This window comes from Hydractinia symbiolongicarpus, chromosome 13 (genome assembly GCF_029227915.1).
Source record: "Hydractinia symbiolongicarpus strain clone_291-10 chromosome 13, HSymV2.1, whole genome shotgun sequence".
NCBI lineage: Eukaryota > Metazoa > Cnidaria > Hydrozoa > Anthoathecata > Hydractiniidae > Hydractinia > Hydractinia symbiolongicarpus.
The window spans coordinates 25,173,889-25,193,601 of record NC_079887.1 but is presented as its reverse complement, the minus strand read 5'-3'; positions in this window follow the sequence as shown (position 1 = coordinate 25,193,601).

Genomic DNA, 19,713 nt, shown 5'->3' with positions numbered 1-19,713 from the left:
CCAGAGTTAGTTCAATTAAGTCCCACAGTCAATCGTTTCACTGTTAAAAGCGATGCAACCTAGTAATATCAGATATTTATCGCTAAATACATGTTGGTACGAATATGTGACCCAACCGTTGAAACTCAAACGAACCGACACCGTTAGAAAGTCATTGAAATGTAGTTTTTGAAACTGTCGCTATTTCTTAAGCACGCGATAACAGCTAGGATTGGTCCCACAGTAAAAAATGACTTTTTTATCTTAATTTTTAATTGAAGCGCTACCACAGCGCCCAGTGTAATCGCTGAGTTTCGGCAATCATTTCATATTAAGAAGAATGTTATTTCTTGGAGTCCAATTGTCTCACTTTCACATTTATAAGGTCACAGTCCATAATCAGTTAAATTAAGTCCCAGAGTCAATGGTTTCATTGTTAAAAGCCATACAACCTAGTAATATCAGATAAATATCGCTAAATACATGTTGGTACGAATATGTGACCCAACCGTTGAAACTCAAACGGACCGACACCGTTAGAAAGTCAATGAAATGTAGTTTTTGAAACTGTCGCTATTTCTTAAACACGCGATAACGGCTAGGATTAATCCCACAGTAAAAAATGACTTTTTTATCTTAATTTTTAATTGAAGCGCTACCACATCGCCCAGTGTAATCGCTGAGTTTCGGCAATCATTTCATATTAAGAAGAATGTTATTTCTTGGAGTCCAATTGTCTCACTTTCACATTTATAAGGTCACAGTCCATAATCAGTTCAATTAAGTCCCACAGTCAATCGTTTCACTGTTAAAAGCGATACAACCTAGTAATAACGGAAAAATATCAAGAAATACATGTTGGTAAGAATATGTGCCTCAACCGTTGTAACTCAAACGGATTGATACTGTTGGAAAGTCACTGAAATGTACTTTTTGAAATTTTCTCTATTTCTTCAGCGCGGGATAACGGCTAGGATTGGTCCCACAGTAAGAAATGACTTATTTATCTAAATTTTTAAATGAAGCGCTACCACAGGGCCCAGTGTAATTGCTGAGTTTCGGCAATCATTTCATATTAAGAAGAATGTTATTTCTTGGAGTCCAATTGTCTCACTTTCACATTTATAAGGTCACAGTCCATAATCAGTTCAATTAAGTCCCACAGTCAATGGTTTCACTGTTAAAAGCCATACAACCTAGTAATATCAGAAAAAGTATCGCTAAATACATGTTTGTACGAATATGTGACCCAACCGTTGTAACTCAAACGGATTGACACCGTAAGAAAGTCAATGAAATGAAGGTTTTGAAACTGTCGCTATTTCTTCAGCGTGCCATAACGGATAGGATTGGTCCCACAGTAAAGAACGACTCATTTGTCTAAATTTTTAAATGAAGCGCTACCACAACGCCCAGTGTAATCGCTGATTTCCGGCAATCACGTCAAATTAAGAAGACTGCTTTTTCTTTGAGTCCATTTGTGTTATTTATCACATTGATCAGGTCACAGTCCAGAGTTAGTTCAATTAAGTCCCACAGTCAATCGTTTCACTGTTAAAAGCGATGCAACCTAGTAATATCAGATAAATATCGCTAAATACATGTTGGTACGAATATGTGACCCAACCGTTGAAACTCAAACGAACCGACACCGTTAGAAAGTCATTGAAATGTAGTTTTTGAAACTGTCGCTATTTCTTAAGCACGCGATAACGGCTAGGATTGGTCCGACAGTAAAAAATGACTTTTTTATCTTAATTTTTAATTGAAGCGCTACCACAGCGCCCAGTGTAATCGCTGAGTTTCGGCAATCATTTCATATTAAGAAGAATGTTATTTCTTGGAGTCCAATTGTCTCACTTTCACATTTATAAGGTCACAGTCCATAATCAGTTAAATTAAGTCCCAGAGTCAATGGTTTCATTGTTAAAAGCCATACAACCTAGTAATATCAGATAAATATCGCTAAATACATGTTGGTACGAATATGTGACCCAACCGTTGAAACTCAACCGGACTGACACCGTTAGAAAGTCAATGAAATGTAGTTCTTGAAACTGTCGCTATTTCTTAAGCACGCGATAACGGCTAGGATTAATCCCACAATAAAAAATATGACTTTTTTATCTTAATTCTTAAATGAAGCGCTACCAGAGAGCCCAGTGTAATCGCTGAGTTTCGGCAATCATTTCATATTAAGAAGAATGTTATTTCTTGGAGTCCAATTGTCTCACTTTCACATTTATAAGGTCACAGTCCATAATCAGTTCAATTAAGTCCCACAGTCAATGGTTTCACTGTTAAAAGCCATACAACCTAGTAATATCAGAAAAAGTATCGCTAAATACATGTTTGTACGAATATGTGACCCAACCGTTGTAACTCAAACGGATTGACACCGTAAGAAAGTCAATGAAATGAAGGTTTTGAAACTGTCGCTATTTCTTCAGCGTGCCATAACGGATAGGATTGGTCCCACAGTAAAGAACGACTCATTTGTCTAAATTTTTAAATGAAGCGTACCACAACGCCCAGTGTAATCGCTGATTTCCGGCAATCACGTCAAATTAAGAAGACTGCTTTTTCTTTGAGTCCATTTGTGTTATTTATCACATTGATCAGGTCACAGTCCAGAGTTAGTTCAATTAAGTCCCACAGTCAATCGTTTCACTGTTAAAAGCGATGCAACCTAGTAATATCAGATAAATATCGCTAAATACATGTTGGTACGAATATGTGACCCAACCGTTGAAACTCAAACGAACCGACACCGTTAGAAAGTCATTGAAATGTAGTTTTTGAAACTGTCGCTATTTCTTAAGCACGCGATAACGGCTAGGATTGGTCCCACAGTAAAAAATGAATTTTTTATCTTAATTTTTAATTGAAGCGCTACCACAGCGCCCAGTGTAATCGCTGAGTTTCGGCAATCATTTCATATTAAGAAGAATGTTATTTCTTGGAGTCCAATTGTCTCACTTTCACATTTATAAGGTCACAGTCCATAATCAGTTAAATTAAGTCCCAGAGTCAATGGTTTCATTGTTAAAAGCCATACAACCTAGTAATATCAGATAAATATCGCTAAATACATGTTGGTACGAATATGTGACCCAACCGTTGAAATTAAACCGGACTGACACCGTTAGAAAGTCAATGAAATGTAGTTCTTGAAACTGTCGCTATTTCTTAAGCACGCGATAACGGCTAGGATTAATCCCACAATAAAAAATATGACTTTTTTATCTTAATTCTTAAATGAAGCGCTACCAGAGAGCCCAGTGTAATCGCTGAGTTTCGGCAATCATTTCATATTAAGAAGAATGTTATTTCTTGGAGTCCAATTGTCTCACTTTCACATTTATAAGGTCACAGTCCATAATCAGTTCAATTAAGTCCCACAGTCAATGGTTTCACTGTTAAAAGTCATACAACCTAGTAATATCAGAAAAAGTTTCATTAATTACATGTTGGTACGAATATGTGACACAACCGTTGTAACTAAAACGGATTGACACCGTAAGAAAGTCAATAAAATGTAGGTTTTGAAACTGTCGCTATTTCTTCAGCGTGCAATAACGGATAGGATTGGTCCCACAGTAAAAAATGACTTTTTTATCTTAATTTTTAATTGAAGCGCTACCACAGCGCCCAGTGTAATCGCTGAGTTTTGGGAATCATTTCATATTAAGAAGAATGTTATTTCTTGGAGTCCAATTGTCTCACTTTCACATTTATAATTTCACAGTCCATAATCAGTTCAATTAAGTCCAACAGTCAATGGTTTCAATGTTAAAAGCCATACAACCTAGTAATATCAGAAAAAGTATCGCTAAATACATGTTGGTACGAATATGTGACCCAACCGTTGTAACTCAAGCGGATTGACACCGTAAGAAAGTCAATGAAATGTAGGTTTTGAAACTGTCGCTCTTTCTTCAGCGTGCAATAACGGATAGGATTGGTCCCACAGTAAAGAACGACTCATTTATCTAACTTTTTAAATGAAGCGCTACCACACCACCCAGTGTAATCGCTGATTTCCGGCAATCACGTCAAAGTAAGAAGAATGTTTTTTCTTGGAGTCCATTTGTGTCATTTATCACATTGATCAGGTCACAGTCCAGAGTTAGTTCAATTAAGTCCCACAGTCAATCGTTTCACTGTTAAAAGCGATGCAATCTAGTAATATCAGATAAATATCGCTAAATACATGTTGGTACGAATATGTGACCCAACCGTTGAAACTCAACCGGACTGACACCGTTAGAAAGTGAATGAAATGTAGTTCTTGAAACTGTCGCTATTTCTTAAGCACGCGATAACGGCTAGGATTAATCCCACAATAAAAAATATGACTTTTTTATCTTAATTCTTAAATGAAGCGCTACCAGAGAGCCCAGTGTAATCGCTGAGTTTCGGCAATCATTTCATATTAAGAAGAATGTTATTTCTTGGAGTCCAATTGTCTCACTTTCACATTTATAAGGTCACAGTCCATAAAACTCAAACGGATTAGTACTGTTAGAAAGTCAATGAAATGTAGTTTTCGAAACTGTCGCTATTTCCTCAGCGCGCGATAACGTCTAGGATTGGTCCCACAATAAAAAAATGACTTTTTTATCTTAATTCTTAAATGAAGCGCTACCACAGAGCCCAGTGTAATCGCTGAGTTTCGGAAATCATGTCAAATTAACAAGAATGTTATTTCTTGGAGTCCAATTGTCTCATTTATCACATTTATCAGGTCACAGGCCAAAGTTAGTTCAGTTAAGTCCCACAGTCAATCGTTTCATAGTTAAAAGCGATGCAACCTAATAATATCAGAAAAATATCGCTAAATACATGTTGGTACGTATTTGTGACCAAACCGTTGTAACTGAAATGGACTGACACCGTTAGAAAGTCATGGAAATGTAGTTTTTGAAACAGTCGCTATTTCTTCAGCGCCCGATAATGGATAGGATTGGTCCCACAGTAAAGAATGACTTATTTATCTAAACTCTTAAATGAAGCGCTACCACAGCGGCCAGTGTAATTGCCGAGTTCCGGCAATCACGTCAAATTAAGAAGAATGTTTTTTCTTGGAGTCCAATTGTCTCATTTATCACATTTATCAGGTGAAAGTCCAAAATCAGTTCAATTAAGTCCCACAGTCAATCGTTTCACTGTTAAAAGCGATACAACCTAGTAATAACGGAAAGATATCACGAAACACATGTAGATAAGAATATGTGCCTCAACCGTTGTAACTCAAACATTTTGATACTGTTGGAAAGTCAATGAAATGTACTTTTTGAAATTGTCTCTATTTCTTCAGCGCCGGATAACGGCTAGGATTGGTCCCACAGTAAGAAATGACTTATTTATCTAAATTTTTAAATGAAGCGCTACCACAGCGCCCAGTGTAACTGCTGAGTTTCGGCAATCATTTCATATTAAGAAGAATGTTATTTCTTGGAGTCCAATTGTCTCACTTTCACATTTATAAGGTCACAGTCCATAATCAGTTCAATTAAGTCCCACATTCAAAGGTTTCACTGTTAAATGCCATACAACCTAGTAATATCAGAAAAAGTATCGCTAAATACATGTTGGTACGAATATGTGACTCAACCGTTGTAAATCAAACGGATTGACACTGTTAGAAAGTCAATGAAATGTAGTTTTTGAAACTGTCGCTATTTTTTCAGCGGGCGATAACGGGTGGGATTGGTTCCACAGTAAAGAACGACTTATTTATCTAATTTTTTAAATGAAGCGCTACCACAACGCCCAGTGTAATCGCTGATTTGCGGCAATCACGTCAAATTAAGAAGAATGTTTTTTCTTGGAGTCCATTTGTGTCATTTATCACATTGATCAGGTCACAGTCCAGAGTTAGTTCAATTAAGTCCCACAGTCAATCGTTTCATAGTTAAAAGCGATGCAACCTAGTAATATTAGAAAAATATCGCTAAATACATGTTGGTACGAATATGTGACCCAACCGTTGAAACTCAAACGGACCGACACCGTTAGAAAGTAAATGAAATGTAGTTTTTGAAACTGTCGCTATTTCTTAAGCACGCGATAACGGCTGGGATTTGTCCCACAGTAAAAAATGACTTTTTTATCTTAATTTTTAATTGAAGCGCTACCACAGCGTCCAGTGTAATCGTTGAGTTTCGGCAATCATTTCATATTAAGAAGAATGTTATATCTTGGAGTCCAATTGTCTCACTTTCACATTTATAAGGTCACAGTCCATAATCAGTTCAATTAAGTCCCACAGTCAATGTTTTCATTGTTAAAAGCCATACAACCTAGTAATATCAGAAAAAGTATCGCTAAATACATGTTGGTACGAATATGTGACCCAACCGTTGTAACTCAAACGGATTGACACCGTAGGGAAGTCAATGAAATGTAGGTTTTGAAACTGTCGCTATTTCTTAAGCACGCGAAAACGGCTAGGATTGGTCTCACAGTAAAAAATGACTTTTTTCTCTTAATTTTTAATTAAGCGCTACCACAGCGCCCAGTGTAATCGCTGAGTTTCGGCAATCATTTCATATTAAGAAGAATGTTATTTCTTGGAATCCAATTGTCTCACTTTCACATTTATAAGGTCACAGTCCATAATCAGTTCAATTAAGTCCCACAGTTAATGGTTTCACTGTTAAAAGCCATACAACCAAGTAATATCAGAAAAAGTATCGCTAAATACATGTTGGTACGAATATGTGACCCAACCGTTGTAACTCAAGCGGATTGACACCGTAAGAAAGTCAATGAAATGTAGGTTTTGAAACTGTCGCTATTTCTTAAGCACGCGATAACGGCTAGGATTGTTCCCACAGTAAAAAATGACTTTTTTCTCTTAATTTTTAATTAAGCGCTACCACAGCGCTCAGTGTAATCGCTGAGTTTCGGCAATCATTTCATATTAAGAAGAATGTTATTTCTTGGAGTCCAATTCTCTCACTTTCACATTTATAAGGTCACAGTCTATAATCAGTTCAATTAAGTCCCACAGTTAATGGTTTCACTGTTAAAAGCCATACAACCAAGTAATATCAGAAAAAGTATCGCTAAATACATGTTGGTACGAATATTTGACCCAACCGTTGTAACTCAAGCGGATTGACACCGTAAGAAAGTCAATGAAATGTAGGTTTTGAAACTGTCGCTATTTCTTCAGCGTGCAATAACGGATAGGATTGGTCCCACAGTAAAGAACGACCCATTTATCTAACTTTTTAAATGAAGCGCTACCACAGCGGCCAGTGTAATTGCCGAGTTCCGGCAATCACGTCAAATTAAGAAGAATGTTTTTTCTTGGAGTCCAATTGTCTCATTTATCACATTTATCAGGTGAAAGTCCAAAATCAGTTCAATTAAGTCCCACAGTCAATCGTTTCACTGTTAAAAGCGATACAACCTAGTAATAACGGAAAGATATCACGAAACACATGTAGATAAGAATATGTGCCTCAACCGTTGTAACTCAAACATTTTGATACTGTTGGAAAGTCAATGAAATGTACTTTTTGAAATTGTCTCTATTTCTTCAGCGCCGGATAACGGCTAGGATTGGTCCCACAGTAAGAAATGACTTATTTATCTAAATTTTTAAATGAAGCGCTACCACAGCGCCCAGTGTAACTGCTGAGTTTCGGCAATCATTTCATATTAAGAAGAATGTTATTTCTTGGAGTCCAATTGTCTCACTTTCACATTTATAAGGTCACAGTCCATAATCAGTTCAATTAAGTCCCACATTCAAAGGTTTCACTGTTAAATGCCATACAACCTAGTAATATCAGAAAAAGTATCGCTAAATACATGTTGGTACGAATATGTGACTCAACCGTTGTAAATCAAACGGATTGACACTGTTAGAAAGTCAATGAAATGTAGTTTTTGAAACTGTCGCTATTTTTTCAGCGGGCGATAACGGGTGGGATTGGTTCCACAGTAAAGAACGACTTATTTATCTAATTTTTTAAATGAAGCGCTACCACAACGCCCAGTGTAATCGCTGATTTGCGGCAATCACGTCAAATTAAGAAGAATGTTTTTTCTTGGAGTCCATTTGTGTCATTTATCACATTGATCAGGTCACAGTCCAGAGTTAGTTCAATTAAGTCCCACAGTCAATCGTTTCATAGTTAAAAGCGATGCAACCTAGTAATATTAGAAAAATATCGCTAAATACATGTTGGTACGAATATGTGACCCAACCGTTGAAACTCAAACGGACCGACACCGTTAGAAAGTAAATGAAATGTAGTTTTTGAAACTGTCGCTATTTCTTAAGCACGCGATAACGGCTGGGATTGGTCCCACAGTAAAAAATGACTTTTTTATCTTAATTTTTAATTGAAGCGCTACCACAGCGTCCAGTGTAATCGTTGAGTTTCGGCAATCATTTCATATTAAGAAGAATGTTATATCTTGGAGTCCAATTGTCTCACTTTCACATTTATAAGGTCACAGTCCATAATCAGTTCAATTAAGTCCCACAGTCAATGTTTTCATTGTTAAAAGCCATACAACCTAGTAATATCAGAAAAAGTATCGCTAAATACATGTTGGTACGAATATGTGACCCAACCGTTGTAACTCAAACGGATTGACACCGTAGGGAAGTCAATGAAATGTAGGTTTTGAAACTGTCGCTATTTCTTAAGCACGCGAAAACGGCTAGGATTGGTCTCACAGTAAAAAATGACTTTTTTCTCTTAATTTTTAATTAAGCGCTACCACAGCGCCCAGTGTAATCGCTGAGTTTCGGCAATCATTTCATATTAAGAAGAATGTTATTTCTTGGAATCCAATTGTCTCACTTTCACATTTATAAGGTCACAGTCCATAATCAGTTCAATTAAGTCCCACAGTTAATGGTTTCACTGTTAAAAGCCATACAACCAAGTAATATCAGAAAAAGTATCGCTAAATACATGTTGGTACGAATATGTGACCCAACCGTTGTAACTCAAACGGATTGACACCGTAAGAAAGTCAATGAAATGTAGGTTTTGAAACTGTCGCTATTTCTTAAGCACGCGATAACGGCTAGGATTGTTCCCACAGTAAAAAATGACTTTTTTCTCTTAATTTTTAATTAAGCGCTACCACAGCGCTCAGTGTAATCGCTGAGTTTCGGCAATCATTTCATATTAAGAAGAATGTTATTTCTTGGAGTCCAATTCTCTCACTTTCACATTTATAAGGTCACAGTCTATAATCAGTTCAATTAAGTCCCACAGTTAATGGTTTCACTGTTAAAAGCCATACAACCAAGTAATATCAGAAAAAGTATCGCTAAATACATGTTGGTACGAATATTTGACCCAACCGTTGTAACTCAAGCGGATTGACACCGTAAGAAAGTCAATGAAATGTAGGTTTTGAAACTGTCGCTATTTCTTCAGCGTGCAATAACGGATAGGATTGGTCCCACAGTAAAGAACGACCCATTTATCTAACTTTTTAAATGAAGCGCTACCACAACGCCCAGTGTATTCGCTGATTTCCGGCAATCACGTCAAATTAAGAAGAATGTTTTTTCTTGGAGTCCATTTGTGTCATTTATCACATTGATCAGGTCACAGTCCAGAGTTAGTTCAATTAAGTCCCACAGTCAATCGTTTCACTGTTAAAAGCGATGCAACCTAGTAATATCAGATAAATATCGCTAAATACATGTTGGTACGAATATGTGACCCAACCGTTGAAACTCAAACGGACCGACACCGTTAGAAAGTCAATGAATTGTAGTTTTTGAAACTGTCGCTATTTCTTAAGCACGCGATAACGGCTAGGTTTGGTCCCACAGTAAAAAATGACTTTTTTGTCTTAATTTTTAATTGAAGCGCTACCACAGCGCCCAGTGTAATCGCTGAGTTTCGGCAATCATTTCATATTAAGAAGAATGTTATTTCTTGGAGTCCAATTGTCTCACTTTCACATTTATAAGGTCACAGTCCATAATCAGTTCAATTAAGTCCCACTGTTAATGGTTTCACTGTTAAAAGTCATACAACCAAGTAATGTCAGAAAAAGTATCGCTAAATACATGTTGGTACGAATATGTGACCCAACCGTTGTAACTCAAACGGATTGACACCGTAAGAAAGTCAATGAAATGTAGGTTTTGAAACTGTCGCTATTTCTTCAGCGTGCAATAACGGATAGGATTGGTCCCACAGTAAAGAACGACCCATTTATCTAACTTTTTAAATGAAGCGCTACCACAACGCCCAGTGTATTCGCTGATTTCCGGCAATCACGTCAAATTAAGAAGAATGTTTTTTCTTGGAGTCCATTTCTGTCATTTATCACATTGATCAGGTCACAGTCCAGAGTTAGTTCAATTAAGTCCCACAGTCAATCGTTTCACTGTTAAAAGCGATGCAACCTAGTAATATCAGATAAATATCGCTAAATACATGTTGGTACGAATATGTGACCCAACCGTTGAAACTCAAACGGACCGACACCGTTAGAAAGTCAATGAATTGTAGTTTTTGAAACTGTCGCTATTTCTTAAGCACGCGATAACGGCTAGGATTGGTCCCACAGTAAAAAATGACTTTTTTGTCTTAATTTTTAATTGAAGCGCTACCACAGCGCCCAGAGTAATCGCTGAGTTTCGGCAATCATTTCATATTAAGAAGAATGTTTTTTCTTGGAGTCCAATTGTCTCACTTTCACATTTATAAGGTCACAGTCCATAATCAGTTCAATTAAGTCCCACTGTTAATGGTTTCACTGTTAAAAGCCATACAACCAAGTAATGTCAGAAAAAGTATCGCTAAATACATGTTGGTACGAATATGTGACCCAACCGTTGTAACTCAAGCGGATTGACACCGTAAGAAAGTCAATGAAATGTAGGTTTTGAAACTGTCGCTATTTCTTCAGCGTGCAATAACGGATAGGATTGGTCCCACAGTAAAGAACGACTCATTTATCTAACTTTTTAAATGAAGCGCTACCACAACACCCAGTGTAATCGCTGATTTCCGGCAATCACGTCAAAGTAAAAAGAATGTTTTTTCTTGGAGTCCATTTGTGTCATTTATCACATTGATCAGGTCACAGTCCAGAGTTAGTTCAATTAAGTCCCACAGTCAATCGTTTCACTGTTAAAAGCGATGCAACCTAGTAATATCAGATAAATATCGCTAAATACATGTTGGTACGAATATGTGACCCAACCGTTGAAACTCAAACGGACCGACACCGTTAGAAAGTCAATGAAATGTAGTTTTTGAAACTGTCGCTATTTCTTAAGCACGCGATAACGGCTAGGATTGGTCCCACAGGAAAAAATGACTTTTTTGTCTTAATTTTTAATTGAAGCGCTACCACAGCACCCAGTGTAATCGCTGAGTTTCGGCAATCATTTCATATTAAGAAGAATGTTATTTCTTGGAGTCCAATTGTCTCACTTTCACATTTATAAAGTCACAGTCCATAATCAGTTCAATTAAGTCCCACTGTTAATGGTTTCACTGTTAAAAGCCATACAACCAAGTAATGTCAGAAAAAGTATCGCTAAATACATGTTGGTACGAATATGTGACCCAACCGTTGTAACTCAAACGGATTGACACCGTAAGAAAGTCAATGAAATGTAGGTTTTGAAACTGTCGCTATTTCCTCAGCGTGCAAAAACGGATAGGATTGGTCCCACAGTAAAGAACGACTCATTTATCTAAATTTTTAAATGAAGCGCTAACACAACGCCCAGTGTAATCGCTGATTTGCGGCAATCACGTCAAATTAAGAAGAATGTTTTTTCTTGGAGTCCATTTGTGTCATTTATCACATTGATCAGGTCACAGTCCAGAGTTAGTTCAATTAAGTCCCATAGTCAATCGTTTCACTGTTAAAAGCGATGCAACCTAGTAATATCAGATAAATATCGCTAAATACATGTTGGTACGAACATGTGACCCAACCGTTGAAGCTCAAACGGACTGACACCGTTAGAAAGTCAATGAAATGTAGTTTTTGAAACTGTCGCTATTCTTTAAGCGCGCGATAACGGCTAGGATTGGCCCCACAGTAAAAAATGACTTTTTTATCTTAATTTTTAATTGAAGCGCTACCACAGCGTCCAGTGTAATCGCTGAGTTTCGGCAATCATGTCAAATTAACAAGAATGTTATTTCTTGGAGTCCAATTGTCTCATTTATCACATTTATCAGGTAAAAGTCCAAAATCAGTTCAATTAAGTCCCACAGTCAATCGTTTCACTGTTAAAAGCGATACAACCTAGTAATAACGGAAAGATATCACGAAATACATGTTGGTAAGAATATGTGCCTCAACCGTTGTAACTCAAACGGATTGATACTGTTGGAAAGTCAATGAAATGTACTTTTTGAAATTGTCTCTATTTCTTCAGCGCGGGATAACGGCTAGGATTGGTCCCACAGGAAAAAATGACTTTTTTGTCTTAATTTTTAATTGAAGCGCTACCACAGCACCCAGTGTAATCGCTGAGTTTCGGCAATCATTTCATATTAAGAAGAATGTTATTTCTTGGAGTCCAATTGTCTCACTTTCACATTTATAAAGTCACAGTCCATAATCAGTTCAATTAAGTCCCACTGTTAATGGTTTCACTGTTAAAAGCCATACAACCAAGTAATGTCAGAAAAAGTATCGCTAAATACATGTTGGTACGAATATGTGACCCAACCGTTGTAACTCAAACGGATTGACACCGTAAGAAAGTCAATGAAATGTAGGTTTTGAAACTGTCGCTATTTCCTCAGCGTGCAAAAACGGATAGGATTGGTCCCACAGTAAAGAACGACTCATTTATCTAAATTTTTAAATGAAGCGCTAACACAACGCCCAGTGTAATCGCTGATTTGCGGCAATCACGTCAAATTAAGAAGAATGTTTTTTCTTGGAGTCCATTTGTGTCATTTATCACATTGATCAGGTCACAGTCCAGAGTTAGTTCAATTAAGTCCCATAGTCAATCGTTTCACTGTTAAAAGCGATGCAACCTAGTAATATCAGATAAATATCGCTAAATACATGTTGGTACGAACATGTGACCCAACCGTTGAAGCTCAAACGGACTGACACCGTTAGAAAGTCAATGAAATGTAGTTTTTGAAACTGTCGCTATTCTTTAAGCGCGCGATAACGGCTAGGATTGGCCCCACAGTAAAAAATGACTTTTTTATCTTAATTTTTAATTGAAGCGCTACCACAGCGTCCAGTGTAATCGCTGAGTTTCGGCAATCATGTCAAATTAACAAGAATGTTATTTCTTGGAGTCCAATTGTTTCATTTATCACATTTATCAGGTAAAAGTCCAAAATCAGTTCAATTAAGTCCCACAGTCAATCGTTTCACTGTTAAAAGCGATACAACCTAGTAATAACGGAAAGATATCACGAAATACATGTTGGTAAGAATATGTGCCTCAACCGTTGTAACTCAAACGGATTGATACTGTTGGAAAGTCAATGAAATGTACTTTTTGAAATTGTCTCTATTTCTTCAGCGCGGGATAACGGGTAGGATTGGTCCCACAGTAAGAAATGACTTATTTATCTAAATTTTTTAATGAAGCGCTACCACAGCGCCCAGTGTAATTGCTGAGTTTCGGCAATCATTTCATATTAAGAAAAATGTTATTTCTTGGAGTCCAATTGTCTCACTTTCACATTTATAAGGTCACAGTCCATAATCAGTTCAAATAAGTCCCACAGTCAATGTTTTCATTGTTAAAAGCCATACAACCTAGTAATATCAGAAAAGTATCGCTAAATACATGGTAGTACGAATATGTGACCCAACCGTTGTAATTCAAACGGATTGACACCGTAAGGAAGTCAATGAAATGTAGGTTGTGCAACTGTCGCTATTTCTTCAGCGTGCCATAACGGATAGGATTGGTCCCACAATAAAGAACGATTCATTTAACTTAATTTTTTAAATGAAGCGCTACCACAACGCCCAGTGTAATCGCTGATTTCCGGCAATCACGTCAAATTAAGAAGAATGTTATTTCTTGGAGTCCAATTGTCTCACTTTCACATTTATAAGGTCACAGTCCATAATCAGTTCAATTAAGTCCCACAGTCAATGTTTTCATTGTTAAAAGCCATACAACCTAGTAATATCAGAAAAAGTATCGCTAAATACATGGTAGTACGAATATGTGACCCAACCGTTGTAACTCAAACGGATTGACACCGTAAGGAAGTCAATGAAATGTAGGTTTTGCAACTGTCGCTATTTCTTCAGCGTGCCATAACGGATAGGATTGGTCCCACAGTAAAGAACGATTCATTTAACTTAATTTTTTAAATGAAGCGCTACCACAACGCCCAGTGTAATCGCTGATTTCCGGCAATCACGTCAAATTAAGAAGAATGTTTTTTCTTGGAGTCCATTTGTGTCATTTATCACATTGATCAGGTCACAGTCCAGAGTTAGTTCAATTAAGTCCCACAGTCAATCGTTTCACTGTTAAAAGCGATGCAACCTAGTAACTGATAGCCTTGTGGTAGAGCGTTCGCTTTCAGTGCGGGAGGTCTTGGGTTCAAACCCTGGCCGAGTCATGCCAGAGACTAAAAAAGTGTGAATCTATCCTTTCTGCTTAGCGTTCAGCATGAGAATAGGATTGATATCTTAGGCGGTTGTCTAGTTGAGCGATTGCTGTGCTTCCACTACTTTCGTAGCTCAAATGGGAGCTTTAAATGCGCTAGGACCCCCTTCGCAGGACCCTCGTTGATAGCAGTACCAATAGGAACTGAAGAGGCTATCCTGGGTAAATAATAAATAAATAATAGTAATAATATCAGATAAATATCGCTAAATACATGTTGGTACGAATATGTGACCCAACCGTTGAAACTCAAACGGACCGACACCGTTAGAAAGTCAATGAAATGTAGTTTTTGAAACTGTCCCTATTTCTTAAGCACGCGATAACGGCTAGGATTGGTCCCACAGTAAAAAATGACTTTTTTATCTTAATTTTTAATTGAAGCGCTACCACAGCGCCCAGTGTAATCGCTGAGTTTCGGCAATCATTTCATATTAAGAACAATGTTATTTCTTGGAGTCCAATTGTCTCACTTTCACATTCATAAGGTCACAGTCCATAATCAGTTCTATTAAGTCCCACAGTCAATGGTTTCACTGTTAAAAGCCATACAACCTAGTAATATCAGAAAAAGTATCGCTAAATACATGTTGGTACGAATATGTGACCCAACCGTTGTAACTCAAACGGATTGACACCGTAAGAAAGTCAATGAAATGTAGGTTTTGAAACTGTCGCTATTTCCTCAGCGTGCAATAACGGATAGGATTGGTCTCACAGTAAAGAACGACTCATTTATCTAAATTTTTAAATGAAGCGCTAACACAACGCCCAGTGTAATCGGTGATTTGCGGCAATCACGTCAAATTAAGAAGAATGTTTTTTCTTGGAGTCCATTTGTGTCATTTATCACATTGATCAGGTCACAGTCCAGAGTTAGTTCAATTAAGTCCCACAGTCAATCGTTTCACTGTTAAAAGCGATGCAACCTAGTAATATCAGATAAATATCGCTAAATACATGTTGGTACGAACATGTGACCCAACCGTTGAAGCTCAAACGGACTGACACAGTTAGAAAGTCAATGAAATGTAGTTTTTGAAACTGTCGCTATTCTTTAAGCGCGCGATAACGGCTAGGATTGGCCCCACAGTAAAAAATGACTTTTTTATCTTAATTTTTAATTGAAGCGCTACCACAGCGTCCAGTGTAATCGCTGAGTTTCGGCAATCATGTCAAATTAACAAGAATGTTATTTCTTGGAGTCCAATTGTCTCATTTATCACATTTATCAGGTAAAAGTCCAAAATCAGTTCAATTAAGTCCCACAGTCAATCGTTTCACTGTTAAAAGCGATACAACCTAGTAATAACGGAAAGATATCACGAAATACATGTTGGTAAGAATATGTGCCTCAACCGTTGCAACTCAAACGGATTGATACTGTTGGAAAGTCAATGAAATGTACTTTTTGAAATTGTCTCTATTTCTTCAGCGCGGGATAACGGCTAGGATTGGTCCCACAGTAAGAAATGACTTATTTATCTAAATTTCTAAATGAAGCGCTACCACAGCGCCCAGTGTAACTGCTGAGTTTCGGCAATCATTTCATATTAAGAAGAATGTTTTTTCTTGGAGTCCATTTCTATCATTTATCACATTGATCAGGTCACAGTCCAGAGTTAGTTCAATTAAGTCCCACAGTCAATCGTTTCACTGTTAAAAGCGATGCAACCTAGTAATATCAGATAAATATCGCTAAATACATGTTGGTACGAATATGTGACCCAACCGTTGAAACTCAAACGGACCGACACCGTTAAAAAGTCAATGAAATGTAGTTTTTGAAACTGTCGCTATTTCTTAAGCACGCGATAACGGCTAGGATTGGTCCCACAGTAAAAAATGACTTTTTTATCTTAATTTTCAATTGAAGCGCTACCACAGCGCCCAGTGTAATCGCTGAGTTTCGGCAATCATTTCATATTAAGAAGAATGTTATTTCTTGGAGTCCAATTGTCTCACTTTCACATTTATAAGGGCACAGTCCGTAATAAGTTCAATTAAGTCCCACAGTCAATGTTTTCACTGTTAAAAGCGATGCAACCTAGTAATATCAGATAAATATCGCTAAATACATGTTGGTACGAATATGTGACCCAACCGTTGTAACTCAAACGGATTGACACCGTAAGAAAGTCAATGAAATGTAGGTTTTGAAACTGTCGCTATTTCCTCAGCGTGCAAAAACGGATAGGATTGGTCCCACAGTAAAGAACGACTCATTTATCTAAATTTTTAAATGAAGCGCTAACACAACGCCCAGTGTAATCGCTGATTTGCGGCAATCACGTCAAATTAAGAAGAATGTTTTTTCTTGGAGTCCATTTGTGTCATTTATCACATTGATCAGGTCACAGTCCAGAGTTAGTTCAATTAAGTCCCATAGTCAATCGTTTCACTGTTAAAAGCGATGCAACCTAGTAATATCAGATAAATATCGCTAAATACATGTTAGTACGAACATGTGACCCAACCGTTGAAGCTCAAACGGACTGACACCGTTAGAAAGTCAATGAAATGTAGTTTTTGAAACTGTCGCTATTCTTTAAGCGCGCGATAACGGCTAGGATTGGCCCCACAGTAAAAAATGACTTTTTTATCTTAATTTTTAATTGAAGCGCTACCACAGCGTCCAGTGTAATCGCTGAGTTTCAGCATTCATGTCAAATTAACAAGAATGTTATTTCTTGGAGTCCAATTGTCTCATTTATCACATTTATCAGGTAAAAGTCCAAAATCAGTTCAATTAAGTCCCACAGTCAATCGTTTCACTGTTAAAAGCGATACAACCTAGTAATAACGGAAAGATATCACGAAATACATGTTGGTAAGAATATGTGCCTCAACCGTTGTAACTCAAACGGATTGATACTGTTGGAAAGTCAATGAAATGTACTTTTTGAAATTGTCTCTATTTCTTCAGCGCGGGATAACGGCTAGGATTGGTCCCACAGTAAGAAATGACTTATTTATCTAAATTTTTTAATGAAGCGCTACCACAGCGCCCAGTGTAATTGCTGAGTTTCGGCAATCATTTCATATTAAGAAAAATGTTATTTCTTGGAGTCCAATTGTCTCACTTTCACATTTATAAGGTCACAGTCCATAATCAGTTCAAATAAGTCCCACAGTCAATGTTTTCATTGTTAAAAGCCATACAACCTAGTAATATCAGAAAAAGTATCGCTAAATACATGGTAGTACGAATATGTGACCCAACCGTTGTAACTCAAACGGATTGACACCGTAAGGAAGTCAATGAAATGTAGGTTGTGCAACTGTCGCTATTTCTTCAGCGTGCCATAACGGATAGGATTGGTCCCACAGTAAAGAACGATTCATTTAACTTAATTTTTTAAATGAAGCGCTACCACAACGCCCAGTGTAATCGCTGATTTCCGGCAATCACGTCAAATTAAGAAGAATGTTATTTCTTGGAGTCCAATTGTCTCACTTTCACATTTATAAGGTCACAGTCCATAATCAGTTCAATTAAGTCCCACAGTCAATGTTTTCATTGTTAAAAGCCATACAACCTAGTAATATCAGAAAAAGTATCGCTAAATACATGGTAGTACGAATATGTGACCCAACCGTTGTAACTCAAACGGATTGACACCGTAAGGAAGTCAATGAAATGTAGGTTTTGCAACTGTCGCTATTTCTTCAGCGTGCCATAACGGATAGGATTGGTCCCACAGTAAAGAACGATTCATTTAACTTAATTTTTTAAATGAAGCGCTACCACAACGCCCAGTGTAATCGCTGATTTCCGGCAATCACGTCAAATTAAGAAGAATGTTTTTTCTTGGAGTCCATTTGTGTCATTTATCACATTGATCAGGTCACAGTCCAGAGTTAGTTCAATTAAGTCCCACAGTCAATCGTTTCACTGTTAAAAGCGATGCAACCTAGTAATATCAGATAAATATCGCTAAATACATGTTGGTACGAATATGTGACCCAACCGTTGAAACTCAAACGGACCGACACCGTTAGAAAGTCAATGAAATGTAGTTTTTGAAACTGTCGCTATTTCTTAAGAACGCGATAACGGCTAGGATTGGTCCCACAGTAAAAAATGACTTTTTTATCTTAATTTTTAATTGAAGCGCTACCACAGCGCCCAGTGTAATCGCTGAGTTTCGGCAATCATTTCATATTAAGAACAATATTATTTCTTGGAGTCCAATTGTCTCACTTTCACATTCATAAGGTCACAGTCCATAATCAGTTCTATTAAGTCCCACAGTCAATGGTTTCACTGTTAAAAGCCATACAACCTAGTAATATCAGAAAAAGTATCGCTAAATACATGTTGGTACGAATATGTGACCCAACCGTTGTAACTCAAACGGATTGACACCGTAAGAAAGTCAATGAAATGTAGGTTTTGAAACTGTCGCTATTTCCTCAGCGTGCAATAACGGATAGGATTGGTCTCACAGTAAAGAACGACTCATTTATCTAAATTTTTAAATGAAGCGCTAACACAACGCCCAGTGTAATCGGTGATTTGCGGCAATCACGTCAAATTAAGAAGAATGTTTTTTCTTGGAGTCCATTTGTGTCATTTATCACATTGATCAGGTCACAGTCCAGAGTTAGTTCAATTAAGTCCCACAGTCAATCGTTTCACTGTTAAAAGCGATGCAACCTAGTAATATCAGATAAATATCGCTAAATACATGTTGGTACGAACATGTGACCCAACCGTTGAAGCTCAAACGGACTGACACAGTTAGAAAGTCAATGAAATGTAGTTTTTGAAACTGTCGCTATTCTTTAAGCGCGCGATAACGGCTAGGATTGGCCCCACAGTAAAAAATGACTTTTTTATCTTAATTTTTAATTGAAGCGCTACCACAGCGTCCAGTGTAATCGCTGAGTTTCGGCAATCATGTCAAATTAACAAGAATGTTATTTCTTGGAGTCCAATTGTCTCATTTATCACATTTATCAGGTAAAAGTCCAAAATCAGTTCAATTAAGTCCCACAGTCAATCGTTTCACTGTTAAAAGCGATACAACCTAGTAATAACGGAAAGATATCACGAAATACATGTTGGTAAGAATATGTGCCTCAACCGTTGCAACTCA